The 25956-nt window shown below is 38.1% G+C and overlaps 1 protein-coding gene across 7 annotated transcripts in view; it reads left to right on the top strand.

The window, feature by feature from the left end:
- The window catches only part of CHL1 (cell adhesion molecule L1 like), a 213561-nt gene that overhangs the window by 29318 nt on the left and 158287 nt on the right, over positions 1–25956 (top strand). For all 7 annotated transcript variants that reach the window (XM_030801701.1, XM_030801697.1, XM_030801699.1 and 4 more), the window contains one exon: positions 20957–21036. The gene's annotated coding sequence lies outside the window, so the exon portion shown is untranslated. The remainder of the gene's footprint in view (positions 1–20956; positions 21037–25956) is intronic.

Genomic DNA, 25956 nt, shown 5'->3' with positions numbered 1-25956 from the left:
ATCAATTAAAAGAACTCAAGGCCAGGTGCAGTGGCTCATGCCTGTAATCCCAGCACTTTGGGAGGCCGAGGCGTGCAGATCACCTAAGGTCGAGAGTTCAAGACCAGCCTGGCCAACATGGTGACACCCCATCTCTACTAAAAACAGAAAAATTAGCCAGGTATGGCGGCACATGTCTGTAATCCCAGCTACTCAGAAGGCTGGGCCGGAGAATCACTTGAACTCAGAAGGCAGTTGCAGTAAGCCAAGATCTCGCCACTGCACTCCAGCCTGAGTGACAGAGTGAGACTCCATCTCAAAAAGAACTCAAAAGGACTATGTTAGGTATTTACAGACTAGAGGATTATGTCAATGAACCTTTTATTCATCCAACATATAATTATTGCCCACTGAGTATGTAACACATTTTCTGTTATGTTTAGAAACAGTTATGAGCAACTCAGAATGGTCTCTACCCTCAGAGAGTATACAGTTTACCTCAGTAGGTAGACGATTAACAGACAAATAATAAGTGATGAATGTTGCACAAACTGTCCTTTATTTGATCCTTAGAGTTAAGTAGCATATTTAAATATTTTGAAGTTTGAAAATGAATATAAATTAGAGAGACATCCAATAAGGTAGAACTTGGGTTAATGTTTACTTTCCTCAAGCACAAGAACAGTATGCGAGAATTAAGAATTAATTATTAAAACACATCTTTATATTTCTTTATGAGACAACTCTTTAAGCAAAAGCGAAAGCTGGCTTGAACACAATTCAATTACTTACACACATGTATACACACACTTATAGTCACACACACAAAAAACCACCACTGTCTGGGAACTAAACAATAATTGTACTTTTCTAGATATCTAAAATCAAGAGAGGAGTAGTTAAGAATAGGTTATGGCCGGGCATGGTGGCTCACACCTGTAATCCCAGCACTTTGGGAAGCCGAGTTGGGCATATTACGAGGTCAGGAGATCGAGGCCATCCTGGTTAACTTGGTGAAAACCCATCTCTACTAAAAATTCAAAAAATTAGCCAGGCGTGGTGGCATACACCTGTAGTCCCAGCTACTCGGGAGGGTGAGGCAGGAGAATCCCTTGAACCCAGGAGACGGAGGTTGCAGTGAGCCGAGATAGTGCCATTGCACTTCAGCCCAGGCGACAGAGTGAGACTATCTTAAAAAAAAAAAAATAAAAGGTTAATCTTACTTTTTTCTTTTTCTTTTTGAGGCAGTCTCGTTTCATCGCCCAGGACGGAGTGCAGTGGCATGATCTCAGCTCACTGCAACCTCCGCCTTCAGATTCAAGTGATTCTCGTGTCTCAGCCTCCTGAGTAGCAGGGACTATAGGCACGCACCACTATGCCCAGCTAATTTTTTATATTTTTAGTAGAGACGGAGTTTCACCATATTGGCCAGGCTGATCTTGAGCTCCTGGTGTCATGTGATCCACCTGCTTCGGCCTCCCAAAGTGCGGATCCCAAAGTGGGATTACAGGCGTAAGTCACCACGCCAGGCCGAAAATTCTGTATTCTATTATATATTATATAATAGCATATTTTATATATATACTTATATATTATATAATATATAATTATACACGCATATATATATTTTATTTTGTTTTATTTTTTTCTGAGACGGAGTTTTGCTCTGTCACCCAGGCTGGAGTGCAATGGCGTGATCTGGGGTCACTGCAATACTGCAACCTCCAACTCCCGGATTCAAGCGATTCTCCTGCCTCAGCCTCCCGAGTGGCTGGGATTACAAGCGTGCACCACGCCCAGCTAATTTTTGTATTTTTAGTAGAGACGGGATTTCATCATGTTGGCCAGGCTGTTCTGGAACTCCTGACCTCAGGTGATTCACCTGCCTTGACCTCCCAAAGTGCTGGGATTACACGCATAAGCCACCGCACCCGACCTGTAGTACCTATATTTTTTGTTTTTCTCCAATCTTTTAATCTTTTAATCATTCTCCAAAATGTTGCCTTTCTTCTCAATGCTTAGCAAACAATTTGATAAAGAAGGATCCTTTTCTAAGTCGACTTCATATAGGAGAGTTTTGAAAACAGAATAAGAAGGGCATATTATTCCTTGTCAAAATATTTTCTTGTTGAAAATGGAAAATTTTTACTAAAAGCTGAAATGCATGGCAGATTAATTTATGCCTATTACTTCAGGTAAATAATTTCACCAGGAGTCTTCATAGGTAAAATGAATGTTTATGCCTGATAAAAAAGTAGCAGTTGTTGATTTCAACAGGGTTTTAAAGAAGCATAAATGTTATCCACCTCTTCTTTCCATCCCATGCACATCTTACTTTTACTTTAGTAACTACTACCCATGAATGTCCATCTATTAAACCCAAGCAGAGAGTAGTTTTTAAAATATTCCTTTCCTTTTATAGACAAGCTATATAAAAAAGAAACACAAGGAACAAAAAATGATATCTTATTCTGGTGAAGGAAATCTAAAGTTGGGGTCTAGAATACAAATAACACCTGTGTGCAAGCTCAGTGATGCCATTTCCTAGTACTGGAGAGCATTGTGACTCTGAGAAAAAGTGGGAAGACAAACATATGAACAGAAAACCTCGTCTTTTCTCAAACATCCTCAATGACTGTTACATGAAAATGAGGGCTATCAGACTCATATCATTTTCAAAGACAATAGGTGATACGCATGTGGAGAACAAATACAAAAGGCATGCATAAAAATCAAAAGTGATGAAAAATAGACTGAATTTTGGAGACAATAGCATGTGTGGAAGGACAGGTGCTACAGATTTAATGCTGACAGAGAAGAAATATCAGCTTTCTTTATTACCAGTAGCTCTCAGCTTTTCAGGCAAATCGTTCCTTGTACTCTACATTCTTTCTCCTCATGGAGTTCCTTCTTGATGTCTCTTCCTACTTCTTCACATCTTTCTACTCCTTGAGATACCTGCACTCATTGCTGGCACTTCCATTAGTGGTTTTGTTGCAGTATTGCGCTGTGTCTTTCCAGGAGTGGAGCCAATGCGAAGGAAGCCCAGAAATGCCTGTTAAGGGAGACTATGAGGTGATGACAGCACTCTTCTTTTTCTCTCTTGTGCTTCTTGCAATTAACACCCACATCTATCTATCCATCTATTTGTGTATCTCTGTGTCTGTCTGTCTGACTATCGATCTATCCATCACCCATTCATCTACTCATTTATTTTGGCATACAGCTTTTCGATAGAGGCAAACACTGCCTAATGGAATTGATCTACAACAAGACCATAGCTGGAATGAAAGGACCAGGACTCAGAAGTTAAAGCCAAAGTTAATGATGTTATTGGAATGTATAGTGTTAAAAACAATATTTTTTTAAGGACAATCTTAATTCAATTAAGTGTGCAATGAAAACACAGGGGAATGTTTGAGGAATCTTTTGTCTTTTACCCAGGTGATGCGCTTTCGGACAGGATTACATTTAGTCTAAGAGTTAGAAAAACATCAGCAACAACACCTTATAAAGGCTTACCCCAACCACCAGAAAAATATCTGAACTATTTCCTTCTTAAACTGTGCACAACTTTTTATGTAGATATTAAGTGTTCAAGGGGATCCCTGCACATGGATGTAGTCATGTTTGCATACACTCAGTGTAAATATGTGCACGCACACACACACACACACACACACACAGCAGGGGAAATATTTCTTAAATGACTACACCTAAGTGGTTACTTTCCATCTCTATTTATTTTCTTCTGTGGAATAATGCAGACTATAACTAACGTAAATTGAATGCCCATGAGACCACATATCTTCACATGGTATAGAATGTGTTATCGCAGCAATTTTATAATGGCTCATTAGCCCCTGTGAGGGGCCAGTAATATGGGATAGCAATGGGTTTCTATCAACTCCATGAGGGAGATAAGTAAGGTGGCATCTTATGTAGATTTCTAAATCCTCTACTTTGAAATCAGCTCAGTAGCATATTTTAAACTCAAAATAGAATGTCTTCTGATTCCTAATGATTGATTTAATGGTGGATTTGACCATATGTGTATCACATGTAAAAAGTATTGTCCACTAAGTGGAGTAAAAATGATATTTTACAGAAGGAAAAAAAACTGATTTAAATCTTTAGATTCTCATGGGATCGCATTAAGGTTCTCTTTCTCTAATACATTGTGCAGCCTAATAGTTATCAGCAACTCTGCAGTGTGCATTGCTGATAGGTTAGTTTACACAGGATTAATTGTGTAATTTTGCAAGGAACCAGCACAGAGAACATTGATTTTTGCATTAGCCCCATGTGTTGTTTCCAAGGGGACTCTGCTTTCTATTTTAAGGTGGTGTTACATTTCACTTCTTATTAATTATAATTTCTGCTAGCATGTTTTATGCCCAATATGATTTATTAAAAATCCTTCATAATCTTTTTTTCCTAATTGTTATGTCCTTCAGTAACTTCATTAATTTTGAGCACTGATGTGTAAAAAATGGCAGGAGAAAATGGCATTCACAAAAGGTTCTCTGACCAGCCAGTTTCCCCATGCTCCCGTTGATAAGTTGCCACAAATCTTTTGCTAAAATACAGAAACAAATTCAGTTGCAGCCATTCCAGGTATGCTAAGTGAATAATCAATGCAGGCAACAACCTGACAATACTGCATTCCTTGAACCAAAAGAATGCGAATGTTCAAAGAAGTATTGGCTATGCAGAACTCAGTCCATTTTCCACAATGTGTAGCTTAGTATTTTCCAGAAATACTTGTGTATTTGGAAGAATTAGAGGAAGGAATCTTTTGTTTCAATTTTCCACATAATAGCTTAGTTCAACACTCAGCTACTACATTTTATCCACTCTTGGTGGGATTATGAAATGCCTATTGAGGTTTCAGTGGAATCTTTATAGCTGGACTTGATACTCTCCTACGTGGTTTTGAAAAAACAAAACAAAACAAAATGTTGACTGTGCACAGTTTAGAACTTAATCTTTAAATTCGTTTTGCCTTGAACTTGAAAATCAATTATCTGTCTGTGCCCCACCACCTATTCCCTCATCTCAGCCTTCATGAGATAAAATTTCTCTCCCTCCGGAGCACGTGGTCTCTCAAAGGGGAAGAGTCAAATCTCCTTGTCTGTGCAGCTCTTGCTTTGTTTTGTTTAGGGTGGATCCTCTCTCCTCCTTATCCCCATGAGTTTCTATTTTATAAAGGCCCAATAAGGTCCTGTACAAAGTGGGTACTTAAAATGTGTCCTGAGTGACCAACTGGCCCCCACTGGAAGAACTCTTTTAAACACTCTGTTACCAGAGCTTCAAAAAGGGCTTGTTTCTGAAGGATCAAAGGATCTCTTGTATAATAAATTCTGAGCACTCAGTACATAATGGAGAGAAGAAAACATGTCTTTTAAGCTCCTATATGATGCCTGGATTATGTGAAGAGATGAAGGAAGTGGTGACTCTTTCTGGCTTTTGTGTCATTCACATTAAACAGGAATAGATGAAAGCAAAGGCTTAACACTGACAAAATCCCAAGTAGGAAGGCTCTGCATCCACAGCCTGTTCGCACATCCACAATAAACCACCAGCTGATGACTTGAAAAAAATATGATTTTCTTTCATAGTAAAAGACTGACTTTGTTTTGTGCCTTTTTAAACATCCACTTTCAGAAAGTATAAACCTTTTTTTTGGACAGAGCAACTGGGTTACAATATTGTTACTGAAGGACTAGAATTAGAATCACAATACTTGGGTGCCACACTTGACCTTTGTCACTTGTTATGTATGACACTAAGGAAGTAATTTACTCTGTAAATTAATTGTATTTTTTGTCATTTATAAATAAACCTAGTAAAATGAACATGAATAGTTGTTTCAAGGGTTTAATTTAAAAATCATTGTTATATTGTGATAAAATGTAGACTCTTACATTCTTATAGGTAGATTGCAATAAAACTCTACTAAGCAATTACAATAGACTTTATTTCTCTAAATTAAGGCTGAACAATCTCTTTTTTCAATTCAACTTTGTCTGAGTAGTTTGAATGGCCCAGATCAGAGATGATTTTTGAGACTATTGTTACTGTGTTCAATATATTGTGCTCATGAAGGCACGTGCATATTTATGGAGAAAGAATCCTTAGCTTTCCCCAGATGCTCACATGTGTTTGTGATCCTAATGGGGTTAAGAACCCTTAACCTGATAATCTCAACCAATTTTCCTTTCACATTAAGTGGGAGTCCTACTATTTTAGTATTAAGTACTAGAAAGATGAATTTTATATGTTGCTTTATATTTACTATCGGTTTTGTCTAACAGGAATTTTGTGCAGTAAAATATCTACCTTTCAAATTCCCTGGGAGGAGAAAGACAATGCATACTGGAGATATGAACACTTTTCTCCAATACTTATAAAAAATAAAAATAATTACCTTGGTGATTTCCCATAATTAAGGCAGAATTTTTTCCTTCCTCCTTCCTCTCCTCTCTTTTTTACGTTAACACCACCACCCTCATCATTACCACTGCCACTTTTATCTCTTCCCACTTGAACTGAGCAGATAATTGCATATGTACAATTTCCTAGAGAACTGAAGCAGGCCTAGCCCATAGTTGAACTAAGTTTCAAAGTTTGCAAAGTAAGACTGGATTAACTATATTTTCTGCTAAGTGTTGGTTTTAATAAAAAAAGAAGTTTATATTCATTGAAATTTTCAATTGGGAGTATATGTTTCAAAATCTTATTTCTTCCTTTTTTTTTTTTTTTTTTTTTTTTGAGACAGAGTCTCATTCTGTCACCCAGGCTAGAGTGCAGTGGCACAATCCTGGTTCATTGCAACTTCTGCCTCCTGGGTTCAAGCAATTCTCCTGCCTCAGCCTCCTGAGTAGCTGGGATTACAGGTGCCCGCCACCATGCCTGGCTAATTTTTGTATTTTTAGTAGAGACAGGGTTTCACCATGTTGGCTAGGCTGGTCTCAAACTCCTGACCTCAGGTGATCCTCCCTCCTTGGCCTCTCGAAGTGCTGGGATTACAGGCGTGAACTACCGCAACCGGCCTAGACCTTATTTCTTAATCTCTAAATGTGTTTGGTGTGACACTCAACTATACTTTCAGCTTACCTAGCCCAATATAAATTTTATTTTAATGAATGGTTTCCAACATTTTGACTCTCCTTATGTTAAAAATATCTCTGGATTTCCTTATATTTGATTTATGTACTTATCAGTATTTGGCAGGAATGCAAGTCATGGCAACAACTGATGGTTGACCAGACGTTATGCTTAGAATTCATATATTCATTTCCTTAACTGAGAAGGTTTTGGTGTCTACCATTACTGACCTCACTGTGAGGAGGCACAGGAGAATCATTATCTCATTCTGTATATTGGCATGTCGTTACACATTATTAATTTGGTCTTTTGAGTGACACAACTGTTTTTGTATATCAGTGTGTTTGTGCACTGTCCCTGGAGCTCTTTGTACTGAGTTATTTTTATTTCATTTTCATTAACAATATTTTGGGAATTGTCATTAATTTGTACCTTTTCTACCTTGCACTTTACAATAATTAGCATATTGTTATAGTAAATTTGAAGTTTAATAATTAAGGTAACATTTAGATCCTGTCAATAACTATAGCCTACTTCATTTTTTGAACATCTTACTATGCCCCTTTATAACAGTTTTAGGTTTTTTAAAGAGCCATTAGAGTCATTTATTCATGCTCTGCTGATTAGCTATTTATTTTCACAGTTTTACAAGTTAGATGTTTGTACTTAGATAATTTTTACAGATCGAAGTTTCTATTTGCTCATGAGTAGCTATAAAATAATAATTATCATTAGGTTAGACATTTTCTGTGTTACACAGTTTGCCATTTATATATTCTTATTGCCACCCTGTGAGTGAAGTGAATCAGGGATTGTTAGCTCCAGTTAAAAAAAAAAAATGAAGAAAGAGACATTCAGAGAGGTAGGCTAAATGGCTAGCTAGTAAGTGCCTGAGATGGTGCTGTTCTGTTCATTTAACTTTACATTTTAGTCTAGAATTTTCTCTGTTACTCCACTTCCTTGTCTACTCAAAGACCTTTTTATAAAACAAACGAAGGAGCACTTAAAATTTGTTGTCTAAGTTTAGGGCTGGACTCAAACCATTTCTGGGAAAATCAATTTGGTCCTTTCTTTCCTCCTTTTTTTTTTTCTTTCTCTCATAATGAATCAAAACATCCAGCATCCTTGAAACCTTAAAGGCATCTGAGAATACAAAGACACCAAACTGGAGTTATCTTCCTGACACATAAATCTGATCTTGTCATTTCCTACTACAAATCCACAATGGTCTTCTTTTACAAGATAAAGTTTAATTATCTGAGCATGACACCTAGGGCTCTTCACATTCTGTGCAATCCAACTTTTCAGCCTCATCTCTTTTTATTATCTATTGCTTGCCCTCATACACCTCATCTTCATCCTCCCAAATTTCATATATCTTCTTGACTATGCCCTGCTCTTTTAGGCTTCTGAGTTGCTTCTCTTGCTTTTCTATACCAGCCCCCAACCCCAACAGGAATGTCATTCTTTCCTTTGTAGCTTGCTAAACTGGGCCACTTACCTAACCAAATAACTATGTGGCTTTGGAGAAAATACTGTTTTTATTTCTTAGCATGTTTATTTTGATGCAAAAAAATGTAACGCATGATCATTAAAAATATATCTATTAAATTAAGTCATCTTCAATCTCTCCTTACCACTTTCCTCCCATAAACAATGGTAGCAATTTGATGTTTTTCTTTCCAGTGTTATTTCTCATGTAGACATTGATACATAGTATTTTTTGTATGAGCAAAATTAAGCTCACATCCTATATAAAATTTTGTAGTGCTTTATTTCGCCTAATATTATACAAAGTCTCAGCATTCAATATTCTTTAAAAACACAACTTTTTAAAATTATAAACTTTTCTAATACGTAACTATATTCTACATATTTAATTATTTCTCTATTATTGGGCACTTAGGTTGTTACCCAAATTTTATTGTTATAAATTACGCTCAGTAAAGATTTTTCCATTGGTATTTGGTCATATATTAATATGTTTAATCCAAACTTAGATTTCTAGATCTGTGCATACTGGCCAAATGAACATAAAAATCTATGTTAGAATATTTAAAGAAGTCAAAATGCTCATAATGTTAAGTAGAGATAAACAGCATATGATTTTTACATATGTAATGTATTCATACACATATCTGTATGTGTGTATATGTGTGTGTATATGAGTGTAGCCATAGCACTGGTTGAGTATTAATGTATCAATTGGGGAAGGAAATACACTAAAATATTATTTTACAGATGATGTCCATTTTATTATGTATACCTGTGTATATATATATATATATGTATATGTGTATGTATGTATACATATATATTTGTATTTTACCAAATATCTAGAGTGAGCATTTGTTACTTTTATAATAAAACAGAACTCCCACAATTATCCACCTTAACCAATTCCTGTCTCCTACAAATCCTTTCCAACCTGACTTCATGGGTAGGAAGCAAGTTTCTGCTGGTGAAAGAGTGAAACTACTTGAAAATTATTTATTGTCTCCCAAGGTTCACTGCAGCATGAGACCTTACGTAGTTATCAAGACTAAAATACAAAGAGAGCCCTGAAAATAGCTGGGGAGTGTGGACAAGTACTGAAAATTAATGACATTTAAAGGAAAACAAAGTTTAGCTCTTGATTTGCTTTGGGAGACGATGGGATTCTGAGGCCCCCATGCTGGTGATGCACGGATCTTGGAGGGTGGTCAGGGTTTGAAAGCCACTTGAGCAAATACTCAGTCCAAAGCAGCAGGTGCAATGGCTCAAGCAGGAAACAGAGTAATATCCTGAGATTGGCTATGTTTAGACAAGTTCCTATTTTGGGGACACAGGGCTCCCCATTCATGGGTGTGCCTTGAGTGCAGTGCCAGACACAGAATAGTCAAGTAATATGTTCTTGGATGAATAAACAAAGACCCTTTGTACAATGCTCTGGGACAGAAAGGCTTCATAATAGTGATGTTAACATCTTTTCATACCTAAATAAGCCTAAAAGACTTCCAGGCAGTTTTCATATGTATTTCAGTGTGACTTAATGACTTATAATTCTGCTTTCTAAACATTATTAAAAATATTTGTGTCACTAAGCTTGCAGCCATAAAGAACAAGAGTTTGCTTTAAAGGTGTACTGATGCTGCGATAACACCCACGGCAATATTTAAGGTTATCAAAATTATAAAGCTCCACCCTGGAGAAATGGTCATGTGACATTAGGCAATATGTAACACAATTATGTCTTAGTGTGGTCATTGTTAAATGAGGACATTAAAAAAAAGCAAAACAGTATCTACCTCATGGGTTGTAAGGATAAAATGAGTTAATAAAATGTAAAGCACTTAGGACAGTGCCTGGCCTATAGTTAGCCCTGTATAATGTATCCCATTATCATTACCAAAGAAGCTTGACATTGGTATTAACTTGCCCACAATTAACTGGTGTGATCAGGCATTAGTTCAAGGTGATATTTGAGGTTACTATCACATACATTTTGGACTATATAGGAAAACATAGTGCTTCTCTATAAATTGTTTGCAGAATTACTACTGCAAATTTTAGTGGCCTCCTCTTCCGGGAAGGCCATCTCTATTTGCATTAGAAAGTAATATAAAGTCAAAACTGGGTCGTATTTGAGATCTAAAAGATTATCTATTTGATTTATTCTTAACTTAAAACATTGACATTTTTGCGAATTGCTTTCAAGACTGTTTCAAACATGATTTCTTTTGATATACTATCTTTGATAGTAGTGAGAAAACAAGAGATGCCTCTGCCGTCATACTCCAAGGTGGGAAACAGAGGACTAGCACCTCCAGAAGACGCCCTCTGGCTTCTGGGAGGTGGGGCTTTTAAGTTTCGTGATTTGGTATTGGTGCTGGTGAGAGGTGACAGCCTGCTGGCAGTCCTCACAGCCCTCGCTCGCTCTCAGCGCCTCCTCTGCCTGGGCTCCCACTTTGGCGGCACTTGAGGAGCCTTTCAGCCCACCGCTGCACTGTGGGAGCCCCTTTTTGGGGGCCAAGGCCAGAGCCGGCTCCCTCAGCTTGCAGGGAGGTGTGGAGGGAGAGGCGCGAGCGGGAACCGCGGCTGCGCGCGGCGCTTGCGGGCCAGCTGGAGTTCCGGGTGGGCGTGGGCTTGGCGGGCCCGCACTCGGAGCAGGCGGCCGGCCCTGCCGGCCCCGGGCAATGAGGGGCTTAGGACCCGGGCCAGCGGCTGCAGAGGGTGTACTGGGTCCCCCAGCAGTGCCAGCCTACCGGCGCTGCGCTCGATTTCTCACCGGGCCTTAGCTGCCTTCCTGCGGGGCAGAGCTTGGGACCTGCAGCCCGCCATGGGCTCCTGTGCGGCCGGAGCCTCCCCGACGAGCGCCACCCCCTGCACCACAGCGTCCAGTCCCATCGACCACCCAAGGGTTGAGGAGTGCGGGTGCACGGCACGGGACTGGCAGGTAGCTCCACCTGCAGCACTGGTGCAGGATCCACTGGGTGAAGCCAGCTGGGCTCCTGAGTCTGGTGGGGACGTGGAGAACCTTTATGTCTAGCTCAGGGATTGTAAATACACCAATTGGCACTCCGTATCTAGCTCAAGGTTTGTAAACACACCAATCAGCACCCTTTGTCTAGCTCAGGGTTTGTGAATGCACCAATAGACACTCTGTATCTAGCTACTCTGGTGGGGCCTTGGAGAACCTTTGTGTGGACACTCTGTATCTAGTTAATCTAGTGGGGATGTGGAGAACCTTAGTGTCTAGCTCAGGGATTGTAAACACACCAATCACCGCCCTGTCAAAACAGACCACTCGGCTCTACCAATCAGCAGGATGTGGGTGGGGCCAGATAAGAGAATAAAAGCAGGCTGCCCGAGCTAGTAGTGGCAACCCGCTCGGGTCCTCTTCCACACTGTGGAAGCTTTGTTCTTTCGCTCTTTGCAATAAATTTTGCTACTGCTAACTCTTTGGGTCCACGCTGCTTTTATGAGCTGTAACACTCACCGCGAAGGTTTGCAGCTTCACTCCTGAAGCCAGCGAGACCACGAGCCCACTGGGAGGAACGAAGAACTCCAGACGCGCTGCCTTAAGAGCTGTAACACTCACCGCGAAGGTCTGCAGCTTCTCTTCTGAAGCCAGCGAGACCACGAGCCGACCAGAAGGAAGGAACTCCGAACACATCGGAACATCAAAAGGAACAAACAACTCCAGACGCGCCACCTTAAGAGCTGTAACACTCACCGCGAGAGTCCGCGGCTTCATTCTTGAAGTCAGTGAGACCAAGAACCCACCAATTCCGGACACACTGGGATCTGAGTTTTGAGGTTTGATTGTGCAACATGCTTGAAAGATGGCCTCAAGCTTTGTTTGGCTGCCTCAGCATTGGTCGTGGGAAGACCAGCGTTTGAATGATAAAAGATTTGGACCTGGTGTGGCAGCCTTTGGCCTCAGGCGCTGCTCCACCTGCTTGGAATTGGCTACAGCTGGTTTCCCAGGAGCTTTGTCATATCCACATCGGACTGCAGAAAAAAAGGAGTTAACTAACTTTCCCAAAGTGACCCAGCTTGTAAGTGGCAGAGCTTATTTATTCACTTAAGAAAATATTTAGTGATGACCCGTTGTGTGCTACATGCTGGAGCTGGATCAAAACCCCAGTATCTGAGTGCTATTGACATCAATCAGCCCCAGGTCCTTCTAGGTCCCCCTTCTATAGGGAAGGGAAGTGTTCTTGAGAATGTGTCTTGGTTCTCCATGATGTTCTTGGGCAGTAGCGATGAAATGCGTATCCTCATTTCTATGAATAGACTATGCCTGCACTGGCCAAACGTCTCTCCTTTTTTGGAAGCTATTTATTTCTTTAACATATATGATCTATTATAGTAATATAATTGTGTATGATTTGCCCTCAATTTATTTCTGGGTGATCTCCTGTCTTCCAAGTAACAGGCCAAGGTTATAGAAAACATAGTCACATTTTCTGTGTCCCTTAAGATTTTATTTCAGTCTATCTGTTCTGCATATTCATCTTTCCACACTAAAGATTTCTAATGTTTCTAATCTTCCTCTGTGTGAGTCCCATGGCCCCAGCCTCTTAAATAATGTAGTGCCTTTCCCTGTACCTCCTTCAGTCCCATTATTAGAGAGTTTTAAAAAAATAATCATAGACTTTTAGGGCAAAAAAAAAAAACCTTCTAAATAGCATTCAGTTAAAAGTCTCATGTCACGGATAAGGATTCTGAGGCACCAGTTAGTTAGGAAACACGTCATTAATAGGGAGTGTTACTGACATGGCTAGGAATCAAACTCGTTAGGACCTCTGACTTGCTTTGGAATATTCTTTGCTAATATCTCTCTATTACGTTGTTGGCCTCTAATGTGGTTTAGCTCTGTGTTCTCACCTAAATCTTATCTCAAATTGTAATAAACATGTGTTGGGGGAAGGACCTGGTGGGAGGTGATTGGATTATGGGGGTGGTTCCCCCCATGCTGTTCTCATGATAGTGAGTGAGGTCTCACAAGATCTGATGGTTTAAAAGTGTGTGGAAGTTCCCCACTCTCTCTATCTCTCTGTTGCCACCATGCAAGACGTCCCTTGCTTCCCCTTCACCTTCCGCCATGATTGTAAGTCTCCTGAGGCTTCCCAAGCCATGTGGAACTATGAGTCAATTAAATCTCTTTTCTTTGTAAATTATCCAGTCTCAGGAAGGTCTTTGTAGCAGTGTGAAAACAGGCTAAATACAGCCTCCTTTAGACAGTTGAATATATCTTAAAAATAGTAAAAGACTGAGCTATAACCAGTATGGAGTCCTTTTCTCAAAGTACTTTAGATGAGTGATGCAATAAGAAAGAGGGTCTACTGTAGATAAAGGCACAGGCCTTGAGGTTACACACATTATGTTCGTATCTTGGTGCTGACGTTTATTCTCATTGTAACTTTGTAAATCTTACCTAACTTATTTGAATTCACTTAATCTTCTGTAAAATTAAAGTTAGTAGTACCTAAATTAAAGGTACTTGTATTACATGAGATTATACCTAAATTATTAAATATGACGTCTGACATATAATATGTCTAAAACTGATTAGAAAAAAAATCACATATGATGTTTAGTGGAGAGTCAATATCTGTGATTTAGTAAAGAAATGCTAGAACTCGTGATCAGAAATAGGGGCTATTTCTATTTAGAATGCTCTTTCAGAAGTATTCTTAGAAAAAAATTGAACATCTTCACATTGCCTATATAAGGTTTTGTTGATAAATAATTCCCAAAAGCCAACATTAACAGCTTATCGTATTTTTTCTAGTTCTTACTTTATTGTACATCATTTTATGTTAGATATATTGAAGAATTTCTGTTTGTGTGTTCATTTTTGCAGTAGCTTATAAGCTAGGGAATATTATGTGCCTCATGTATCATTTTCCTTTTTAAAAGATATAGTCATTCAAATTTGTATTGAGCATTTTGGCACACATTTTGAGGGTCTGGGCCTCCATGATTTGAATCAAGAACTGATTCCTGTCAGGTAAATGTTAGTTGATGACCAGAAAAGAGGTGTTTTCAATCCCAGTTTCTTAAGAATATTGATGTAAATATTGACTAAAAGCTGAGGTGCTCACAGCCTTTTTTAGCAATTTAAAAAATCACTCAAAATCTGCAGTGTTTAAAGATCAGTTGAGATCAGATACATTTTTAAAAGGAAAAAATAAAAAAATAGCCAGTTTTGATCTCAAATGCACACACATCTATGTAGAATAGGCATTTTTTGTCAATGTATGTGTATGAAGCAACCAATATTTGGCAATCTGACAGCCATTGTGCTTGAGTACTAGGAAGGCAAAAATTAATAAGATTATTTTTCCCCGACCCGGACTTAAGGAACTCAAAATCTTGCATAAAACATTGTAAAGAAACCCCTTTCTGGCCAGGTGCAGTGGCTCACGCCTATAATCCCAGCACTTTGGGAGGCCGAGGTGGGTGGATCACCTGAGGTCAGGAGTTTGAGACCAGCCTAGCTAACATGGTGAAACCCCATCTCTACTAAAAATACAAAAAAATAAATAAATAAATAAATAGCTGGTTGTGGTGGCGGGTGTCTGTAATCCCAGCTACTCAGGAGGTTGAGGCAGGAGAATTGCTTGAACCCAGGAGGCAGAGGTTGCAGTGAGCCAAAATCGCGCCATTGCACACCAGCCTGGGTGACAAGAGCAAGGCTTCTGAAACAAACAAACAAACAAAATAAAACAAAAAACCTTTCTTTTTGTCTTGTGAGAATAAGGCAAGTAGCTGCTCACACGTGTGGCTTATATAGCAGCTGTCAAGGTTCATATGCTACCATGTGGGGTACTGTGTGATTTCTTCCTGATGGCTGAGTTGAGTGGGGACTTTCAAGTATGGGGAACCCGGAGACTGATCTCAAGTGTCCCTCCCAGCTTCATTGGACATCATCATCAGGACAATGATGTGGCTGCTGCTACCGCAGTTGCCCCTTGCTTATCACAGAGCACCGGCTAGATCTCAGCCCAGTGCTAAGCAATTTTTGCATGTTAGTACTATTCCTCCAAGCCATTCTGCAAAACAGATACTATTATCCCTTATTTACCAATGAGACAACTGGAGTTCTAAAAGTCTACTTGATTAGCTTAAGGTCACACAACAAGTAAGTGCACACTTGCTGCATTTTCAGTCTGTCTGTCTCTTTTTTCTCTGCTGCAGCATCTCTTTCGACAGACACTGTGGTGGTAATGTGCTCCCTCATGCTCTATGAAAGTATGACATTCATACTTGTGACTGTAAGGTGAAGGAACTATGAATACTACTATTAATTGATATGTGTAGCTTTAATGCATTCATTCATTAATTCATCTAAACAGTATATATATACATTTTAAAATTATTTTTTCATAGGCTTTTGGGAAATGGGTGATACTTGGTTGCGTAAGTTCTTTTATGCTGATTTGTGAGATTTTACTGCACTCATTACCCAACTAGTATACAATGAACCCAACTTGTAGTCTTTTATCCCTCACCCCCCCCCACCCTTTCCCCCAAGTCCCCAAAGTTATTCTTATGCCTTTGCATCTTCATAGCTTAGCTCCCACTTAAGAGTGAGAACACAGGATTTTTGGTTTTCCATTCCTGAGTTACTTCACTTAGAATAATAGTCTCCAGTTCCATCCAGGTTGCTGTGAATGTGGTTAATTTGTTCCTTTTTACAGCTGAGTAGTATTCCATCATTCATATTTATCACAATTTCTTTATCCATTTGTTGATTGATGGACATTTGGGCTGGTTGCACATTTTTGTGATTGCGAATTGTGCTGCTATAAACATGCGTGTGCAAGTACCTTCTTTGTGTAATGACTTCTTTTCCTCTGAGTAGATACCCAGTAGTGGGATTGCTGAATCAAATGGTAGAGCTACTTTTAGTTCTGTAAGTAATCTCCATACTGTTTTCCATAGCGGTTGTGCTAGTTTACATTCTCACCAGCAGTGTAGAAGTGCTCCCTTTTCATTGCATCCACACCAACATCTGCTATTTTTTTTTTTTATTTTTTCATTATGGCCATTCTTGCAGGAGTAAGGTGGTATGAAGATGTAGTTTTGATTTGCATTTCCCTGATCATTAGTGATGCTGAGCATTTTTTTCGTATGTTTGTTGGCCATTTGTATATCTTCTTTTGAGAATTCTCTATTCATGTCCTTAGCCCACTTTATGATGGGATTGTTTGTTTTTTTCTTGCTAATTTATTTGAGTTCCTTGTGGATTCTGGATATCAGTCCTTTGTGGGATGTATAGATTGTGAAGATTTTCTTCCACTCTGTGGGTTATCTATTTATTCTGCTGACTGTTTTTGCTGAGCAGAAGCTCTTTAATTAAGTCCTACCTATTTATCTTTGTTTTTGTTGCATTTGCTTTTGAATTCTTGGTCATGAAGCCTTTGCCTAAGCCAGTGTCTAGAAGAGATTTTCTGATGTTATCTTCTAGAATTTTTATAGGTATCAGGTCCTGTATTTAAGTCCCTGATCCCTCTTGAGTTGATTTTTGTATAAGGTAGGAGATGAGGATCCAGTTTCATTCTCCTACATGTGGCTTGCCAATTATCCCAGCATAATTTGTTGAATAGAGTGTTCTTTCCCCACTTTATGTTTTTGTTTGCTTTGTAGAAGATCAGTTGGCTGTAAGTATTTGGGTTTATTCCTGGGTTCTCTATTCTGTTCCATTGGTCTATTTGCCTAGTTTTATACAAGTATCATGCTGTTTTGGTGATTATGGCCTTATCCGAAGAGTATATATTACGTTTTATTATGGTGCCAGGCAGTGACATTGGTACAACTAATATATGCCCTTATGGAACTCAAGATTTCTTATGTTAAATACAGAATAAAAGGAAGTAGGAATATTTATAGCTGTTAGGCCTTTAGTTAATTTTGTCTAGATGGAGTTTCAAATTACTTATGATTTGTTGTCAGTTCAGTGCATAAGGAGAAATTTACCTTATCAATAGCTTAGAAAGGAGTCATGTCGTAAAATGACATGTCTCAAAATGTCTTGTGAAGCCAACTTCTCTTCCAGCATGGCAAGAGATCACCATTTCTCTTGCTGAGCATCTAATGAAGTCAGAGGTTTGCTGTAGAGGCTATGTTGTGTGAAAAGTACTACTTTCAAATATTAGATAATTTCAGAGTCACAACATGCTCATATTCAGAAAACAAGTGACCCTGACTTCCACTGATCCGCAGCTCCCATATTACACCAGCCATGGGTAGGTTGTTTGCTGAATGTACCCTCCTAACCCAGTTTTTACTGTATCTTGCTCTTCAGCAAGTTCTGTTTCTCCTTCCAGTATACGTCTTCTCTTTTTTTTTTTTTTTTACTTTGCCTCAAGTAAGTAGAGTTTAATTTAACTAGTTTATTGTGCATATACTATATTTTCTTTCAGTCATACTTTTTAAATCTTAGTTATAAAGCAAGCAAGCAACCAATAAGGACCCAATTGTTGTTTTGCCTTAAATTACTTTCTTTTTAATATTTTCTTTTTAATATTCCTCTCCATTCGTCTTTTACATTTAGTGGGTATATTTATTTGTATCTCTTAAGTAAAAGAAACTAAGGGACTTTGAAAAAAAAAACTCAACTTTTCACTAGTAACAGAATAAGACGTTAGTATCTATGTCAGTGGTGGTGGGGGAAAGGGTAAATGCTTTCTAGAGTAAATAAATTCAAGGATTGTATGTCATGTTAATATAACAAAAACAAAATTAGTTGTTTTCTTAGATTATAGTAGTGTATTGTGTATATACCCTTATCTAATAATGTTTGAGCCTATCCCTCCACTATATGTATATCCTAAATTGTACAGAGACACTAGTATGCTAAAATTTATCATAAAAGAGTAAAAGGAGAGAAATGTTTAAAAATGAGATGAAAAATCATAAGTACGTGTGTGTGTGTGTATATATATATATATATATATATATGTACATGTTTCCGTATTTCTTGTTTCATTCTAAAGGATGGTTTGTGTATCTCTTTCCAGAGATCATGCACCTACAACATGAATGAATGAAAGAAAACCTAATAATACAGAGACTGGCCAGGCGCAGTGGCTCACGCCTGTAATCCCAGCACTTTGGGAGGCCAAGGGGGGTGGATCATGAGGTCAGGAGATCGAGACCATCCTGGCTAACACAGTGAAACCCCGTCTCTACTAAAAATACAACAAATTAGCCGGGCGTGGTGGCGGGTACCTGTAGTCCCAGCTACCTGGGAGGCTGAGGCAGGAGAATGGCGTGAACCAGGGAGGTGGAGGTTGCAGTGAGCCGAGATCGTGCCACTGCACTCCAGCCTGGGTAACAGGGTGAGACTCCATCTCAAAAAAAAAAATAAAAAATAAAAATAAAATAAAATAATATAGAGATAATTCTTCATTTATAATAAACACTAAGAACACACACACAAACACACACACAGAGAGACAGAGAGAGAGAGAGGTTAGATTAGTAGCAAGGAACTTACATACATGATTAATGTGAATGCCTTCTGAACCAAAGTTGAAGGAAGCAGATGAGAGCTCTGTGGGCGTAGGCTGCTGCTGTGAGCATACAAATAAGTTTGATCATAGCTACAGTTTCCATGCCTAATGCCAAACAACTGTCTTGAAAATCCTAAGTGAGAGTGTGGTGGGTGATTCAGCACAAGTACTGATCTCTGTTGTCATGAATGTCCTTGACAGTGGTAAGAAGTGGAGACCCATTGGGAAGAGCCACCTGAGGTGGCTTCATGACATGATGGATTTTGAAGAGATGTCTTAGACAGATCTAATGTTAGAACAATAAAAGTGGTACCATGGCTGTAGGAGATCCTGCATGCATGGCATTCTTTATCACTGGGATAAAGAACATTCTAGATTAAGTCATTTAACGTTCACCTCAGCAAATGGAACAGCAGGGTCAGCAAATCTCATTTTGAATCAACATATGCAAGCATTGCATTATTTCTTTTCCCCTCTGACAGACTGTTGTAACACATATAGGATGCTGGACTCAACAAAATGGGAGCCAGGTTCTGTCTTCTACTTAGGTAAACTTCTGTTAGCCTGCAGAAGTCTGTGAACACAATTACATTAAAACAATGTGTACCATGGACCCATTGGTTAGAAGCCATATTAAATGCAGTTTCCCACATGGTTAGTCATCCATAAACATTTCTGTTTGTAATAATAATTCTGTCAGAAGTAGGCCTTATGGGGCTGAAATGAGGTTACTAAACAAAAGTATTAAGGGCAGAGTCTGTGCAGTGTGTCACTTGGTCAATTGGAAAGCAGTGATGACTTTTCTTTTACTTGCCAGGGCGGAATTCTTCTCAGTGTATTGGTGTGAGTTTCTCTCCGGAGGCATTGCAATCTGTTTATAACTTCTTGGCAATAGCTTTTGGAATAAGGCCAAAAAGATTGTCCAATAATACACAGAGTGGAAATGAGTTGTTTGAATTTTTCAGCCATCCTTCCTTTTCTTAGGGCCAAAGATGTAGTTTTATAAATCTCCTTAATTAGTAATTTCTACCAGAATGAGCTAGAATTATTACATGGAATTTAGCTCTTCTGAATGATGTTCAGTCATTAAATTATGACAGCTGGTATGCAAAAAAATGTTGACTTAATCCGATTGTTCTGATGCCTAACAGAAAATCTAGTTTTTTAAAAGCGTGTTCATGGGATGGCATTCAAAAACAAGCTTAAGCAATCTTTTTGAGATTGGGAGCCAATCCTTGAGACACCTGGGAATGAACAGTAAAAGAATTGGATATATTGATTGAATCAGTCCCCTCATTTCACATGTTGATGTTTTAAGAGATAGGCGGCTTGGCAAACCATGGTGAGAGATGACCTCTTGAGTTGAAGGCTTATGCTCACTCTGTAGTTCAGAGGTCTGATCTTTGAATGCTCCCTGACAAAGCTCTCCTCGTTTTGGTCTATATCATTTTATTTTGACAGATTAGTCACAGCATCAGACAGATGCAAGTAGCTATTGTGACAAACAGGTCAGGAGAACTGCTATATAGAAATACTTACAATTGTGGTCTGTTGCAAAGTATGTGAATTCATGAGAGAAGGCACATCGATAATGTTTTCAATGAGAAGTGTAATTATGTGGCTGCTTTTTGCATGCCTGCCCCCTCTGCTTCTTTTGTTCCTTGATAGAAATTCACAGGACCCCTTTTTTAGCAACAGAGCAATACTATTGCTTAGGTATTTGAGTGGAAATTTTGAGGGGTGTGGGGAGAAAGAAAAATTAAATCCATTTTTTAAACAGAAAATGGAAGAATTAATTTAAAAGTGACTTCTTAAATGATAATTGTTTCCAAAATTACAACTTTCTAATCTATCCCTAGGTGCTGTAGACTGCAAATCATAATCCTGTCTCAATACTGCAAACAAATCATAGTGGAACTAAGGGGAACTTAATTTACCGGTAAGAGTATTTTCCTTAATCAGTTGTTTCATTCATTTTTGATTGTATTTAATTATTGCAGTACATAGGGCAGGATTCACACAGGATAAGGATAAGGAGACATTACAGAACTTTTGTCTTTACTACAGTCTTAGCGTAGATATGGACCAGATATATCATATAGTGAAGGTTTTTTTGTTTTTTGAGTTCCATTAAATTGCTGGCTTGTTTTTGAAAGAGGGAAACCCTTACCTTAAAGTTATTTTTCTTGTTGGCTGACCTGTTGGCATATTTGAAAGTGGCCTATTTATAATATTTATCAAAATGTCATTTTTAATAGAAAAAATAGTTTCACCACTAAGATTTGAGAAGGTTGACTTCTAAGGAGGCTTGAAGTTTCAGTGAGACAACCTGTATTTTCAGGGGGTAAACAGAGCTCACGCTTCATAGTCTGAACGACTTTCAGCTTCAGTCACTGTTCCTTGAATTTGAATCCATTTGAAATCTGACCTGAATCCTTGATTGGAGTTTTTTCAAGTTCTTTGTGCAACACCAAGCTGAATTATAACTCATTTCAAAGAGTTTGGAACAAATGAGAAAAGTCCACGTTGGAGGGAGGGCTAAACACACAGTGATGTAGTTCTAGGTAAGCTATTTATCTATTTTGATGATCCATTTTGTAAATCATAAAACTGGAATACTAGTTGTAACTGCCTACAGGTGCAGCTTAAATTAGATTATTACAATAATGCATATTAGCACTGGGTTTGGTCCATACCATTGTGTTTGGTTCAGTAAGTGCCAATAATTAGTATCACAACTAGTTTTTAAAGACAAAATGATTGGAGGAAAAACAAAAACGAGTGATTTTTTTCTCAGTGATGAAAGAGTGATTTTCTTACTTTCTTAAGAGCACATTATGTCACCAAGAGAATATGCACTCCAGAAGAATTAAGATATTACTTGGTGCATGAAGAATTTTTTTCTATGCATTTGTTGCAAATGGGACCTTAATACAAATATAAAATAATGAAGACAATGTGGAAAGAGATAGAACATCTTGACTTTATGAGTCATTGTTAGCATACGTGGTTCCTAGTAACCCCCAGCAGCCTTCTAAATGAATGGGGGCTATACCAAGAATAAGTCTATGAGGAAACTGTGCCTGTGCTTTGAAAAACGTTTGCTCTCTTCTCTCATCCACTGGAGTGGTTTTGCCCTCCACTATTTTTAGATCTTCACTTTGGAACTTTCTCCAAGAGGAGTTCTCCATACAGGCTTTCTAACCACAGGGCATCTGCAAGTCTCTTGTAACATTAAAAATGGTTTGAAGCATATTCTAATATCCTTAGAGAAAACTCTTCTCAAAACCTGATTAATCAATTCCTTTGATGATGATTGTGTGGGATACATTTATTCCATTAAAACACTTTTATGATTTCACTTTAAATGAATTTGTAGTTCATAAGAAACATAGGTAAATCTTCTGAGATAGTAATGAACAAAATATAATACTGAGGGTATTAAATTTTAAAAAAGAGATTATCATACTACCATGAGAAACCGTAATTGTGGTTGTGTCATGATGATGTATTAATAATTATGTCTCTTGACATCATGAAAATGGATGGTAACCTGCAAAACACCCTTCTTGCTCATAGCCCTGCATTCTTTCCTGTATTTTATTGAATTATGTTTATTTCTTGTGTTCCTCTTGGTGATTGATGAAATCATTATTTAATTCTACAAAATAAGTTCCCTTACTATCAGTTTTCACTGTGCTAGGGAAATCAGCCATCAGGTTCCAGGAAGGGTTTGTGGAATCATAGTCATAAAACACCCACACCCACACCCACACACAAACACGCATTTACCTAATCTTCAATTTTCTTTTGAGAATGTCTTGTTTGGAAATTTCCTCCCAGAATACCCAGCCTCTCAAGAATTTTAAAAGAATGGAGTAAAATAATCTTCAAGCTCTGATTAGATTACAACATATGAATGCTAATTTTGTTTTTACATGTTTCAACACCCAAATTTTTCTGAACTTAGGGCACAATAAGCAGTTTAACTGTTAGAAATCTTATGAGACTGAGTTTGTGCCTATCAGATGAATATAGATTTATATATACATTTCAATTGTTGCTACACCTATGTATAATTTATCCAAAGGTGATGTTATCTATGCATCTTAACAGAAGGCTTAAGTAGTTGAATGACAGAGACTACATTTTTGCTGCAGAAGATCATGATAAAACATGTGCTATGTGGTCACCTTGGGTCATGTGCCGAGACTGCTTGATGGTACTTACCTCTACACACTGCATCTCGTACTGATTTATGGATTTGGATGACTTATTTTATGTCAAAGACTTAAAGAGAGTAGAGAAGAGAGAATAGTATTTTCATTTCAGTCTTAATAAAGTTCTATCCTATGAGACGTTACAGCTGCCTTCTCTTGGTGGTCTGTGAAGTTTTTATAAAGATATTGATTATTTTCCAGTGACACACAAATCTACTGCCAGAGACCATTCAAATGCTTAGTTACACCAGGGCTTGGCTCCTGTACCCTGAGGAGGACACGATTAACCAAATCCTCCTTTTTAAATGTTCTCAGGACAATGAGCTGCACATACTGCACAAATGCAATTTGCTTGACCAATCTTGCCTCTGTCTCCTTCCAGCTCTGTTTACATGCTTCATGCTCAGTTGAAATTAATTCTTTACACATTGGTCTCATGAACACATCTTTGAGAGCAGAGTTCAAGTTAAATTTTTATTTGCATCATTACCTCTGGGAACACAATCTGGGGCATATTAGACGCTTTGTAAGTGTAGAGGTGGGGAGAAAGAAGAAGAAAGAGAAGAACAGAAGGAGAGAAAGATTTTCCTGATAGATCACTTTTTGGACACTTTCTGTGCTGAGAAGTTCTGAGATTGCTTCTCTGGATCTTGTTAATCTTGGCAGTCTTGCTAAGAGTTTCCATTTACACTTAAACGTGGTTACTGATGAGTCTTAATGTTCCCTTAACTATCAGATCTCTGATAGCCCCACCTAGCCAAGTGGGACCCTGGTCAAGAAGTTCACCTCTGTTACATAAATATGCGTAGATTTTCAACATCTCTTCAGATGCATTCAGAGGTGATGAAAGATTCCACTGGATGCTAGAACATTGTGCATAAATAATCGAAGTTGTATGCTCCTCAGCAGTGACGCTAACCCATATCCTTTTTTTTTCTTTCCCATGATATGAGGATATGAGTGCATCAGAACTAGCTCCATACCCTTGTCCCAGAATTAATCATTCCTATCCATATTTGATGTCTATACCTTTTAAATATTTATGCGCTGTTATGTTCCTTTATTGTTGTTCACCCACTCTGGGGACATTCAGAAGCCTCACATTTCTTCCTTAGCCAAACACCCCATTCCCTTCATCCTCTCTCAGCTGTTCTTTGGATTACCTCCAAATTGCATACATAATTTTGGTTTTGAGGTGCCAAAAATACATTTGTTTCAGCTGGAGTCTTAACTGAAGTTGCTTTTACTCAAATCACATACACAAATAAATTTGATTTTCAAGGCATGAAAATTCAGTAAGTTCTCCAAAGGGAAGCTGAGGTATACAAATATTTCATTATAATGCTACAGGTAGATTTTAAGTCACTAGGAAAATGACATCTCAAAATCAAAAGATTATAGAATGAGCACTGTATGAAGAATTACATTTTAAAGCATAGGTCTGTGATCATTTTGTAGGTTTTTGTTGTTACTGTCAGTCTATTGGTTTTTATTAATAATTTTATTGAGGTATAACTGATACACAAAGGACATATTTAATGTGTACAATTTGATGAATTTGGACATAGCCAAGGACTCATGAGACTGTCACTGCAATCAAGGTAATACATGTATTTATTACTTCCAAAAGTTTCCTCTGTCCATCTGTTTTTGTTTGTAAGATTTTAATAGGCTCAAGCTCAATCTTCATAGCCTTTAAGTTAATTTTTTTCTTTCTTTCCAAATTCAGAAGGCAGATTCATTTCATCAAAAGAAAACAGTTCCTCAGTTGCTACTGCATTGCAGAGAAAAGACTGACTATAATGACATTAAATTATTAAAGAATAAAAGATACTGAAACCCAGCAAAACTTGGGTGATCTCTTTAATAAGCAGACACTTTTAATCTTATATTGACATTTAAAAGGACTGTTCAAGTAGCAACATGACAGACTGCACATATAAAATGTCCATGAAAATATGTAGCCCAGCTAAACAAATAACTTAGAGCAAAATCCAATGAAAGGAGAAAATTGTGTTTCCTCAAGAAAATGCTATTTTTGCCCTAAGGCAATTCTTGTTGGAGAAAAATACCATGTAAAACATTGACACAAGTCACAGATATCTCTTCTAAACAGTGGATTTTATTGGATTGCACACGTGTGCAGATATTTGAGGCCTTGGAAAGGAAGCAAACCAGTGAAATATATCACTATTATCACCAACACAACTGCAGAGGGCAAAGAGCAGACACATCTCAGAGCTCAGTGATGAAGCAGGGAATTAAAAAGTAAATCAGAGCCTCTGATCAAAAGCTAATTTAGTCTGTCATAATTGATTTGCAGTGGAAGGAAGCCTCATGCACAAAGATCAAAGATTAGTGACTTCACATTTACCACAACATCCCCACCCTAAAGGAGGGAAAAAAATCAGAAAGAAGAAAGGGGAAAGAAGAAGAAACATATCAAAGCTCACTAAGAACCCTGTGGAATATAATCTGCCTTTCTTAAGGATAGCATGCATTATTAGAAAAATGAGAATGAATTTTATTATGGCGTGTTTGAGTTCTACCTTCGAAAGAGTGAGAAACTGGCACTATTGGCTTAAGTAACTTATTTGCAAACAGACATTATTAGGCAGTGCCTTTTGCTGCAGTTGCTT

The sequence above is a fragment of the Nomascus leucogenys genome, chromosome 21, assembly GCF_006542625.1.
Source record: "Nomascus leucogenys isolate Asia chromosome 21, Asia_NLE_v1, whole genome shotgun sequence".
NCBI classification, from domain to species: Eukaryota; Metazoa; Chordata; class Mammalia; order Primates; family Hylobatidae; genus Nomascus; species Nomascus leucogenys.
The sequence above is the reverse complement of the archived record's forward strand: the minus strand, read 5'-3'. Positions and strand labels throughout refer to the sequence as shown.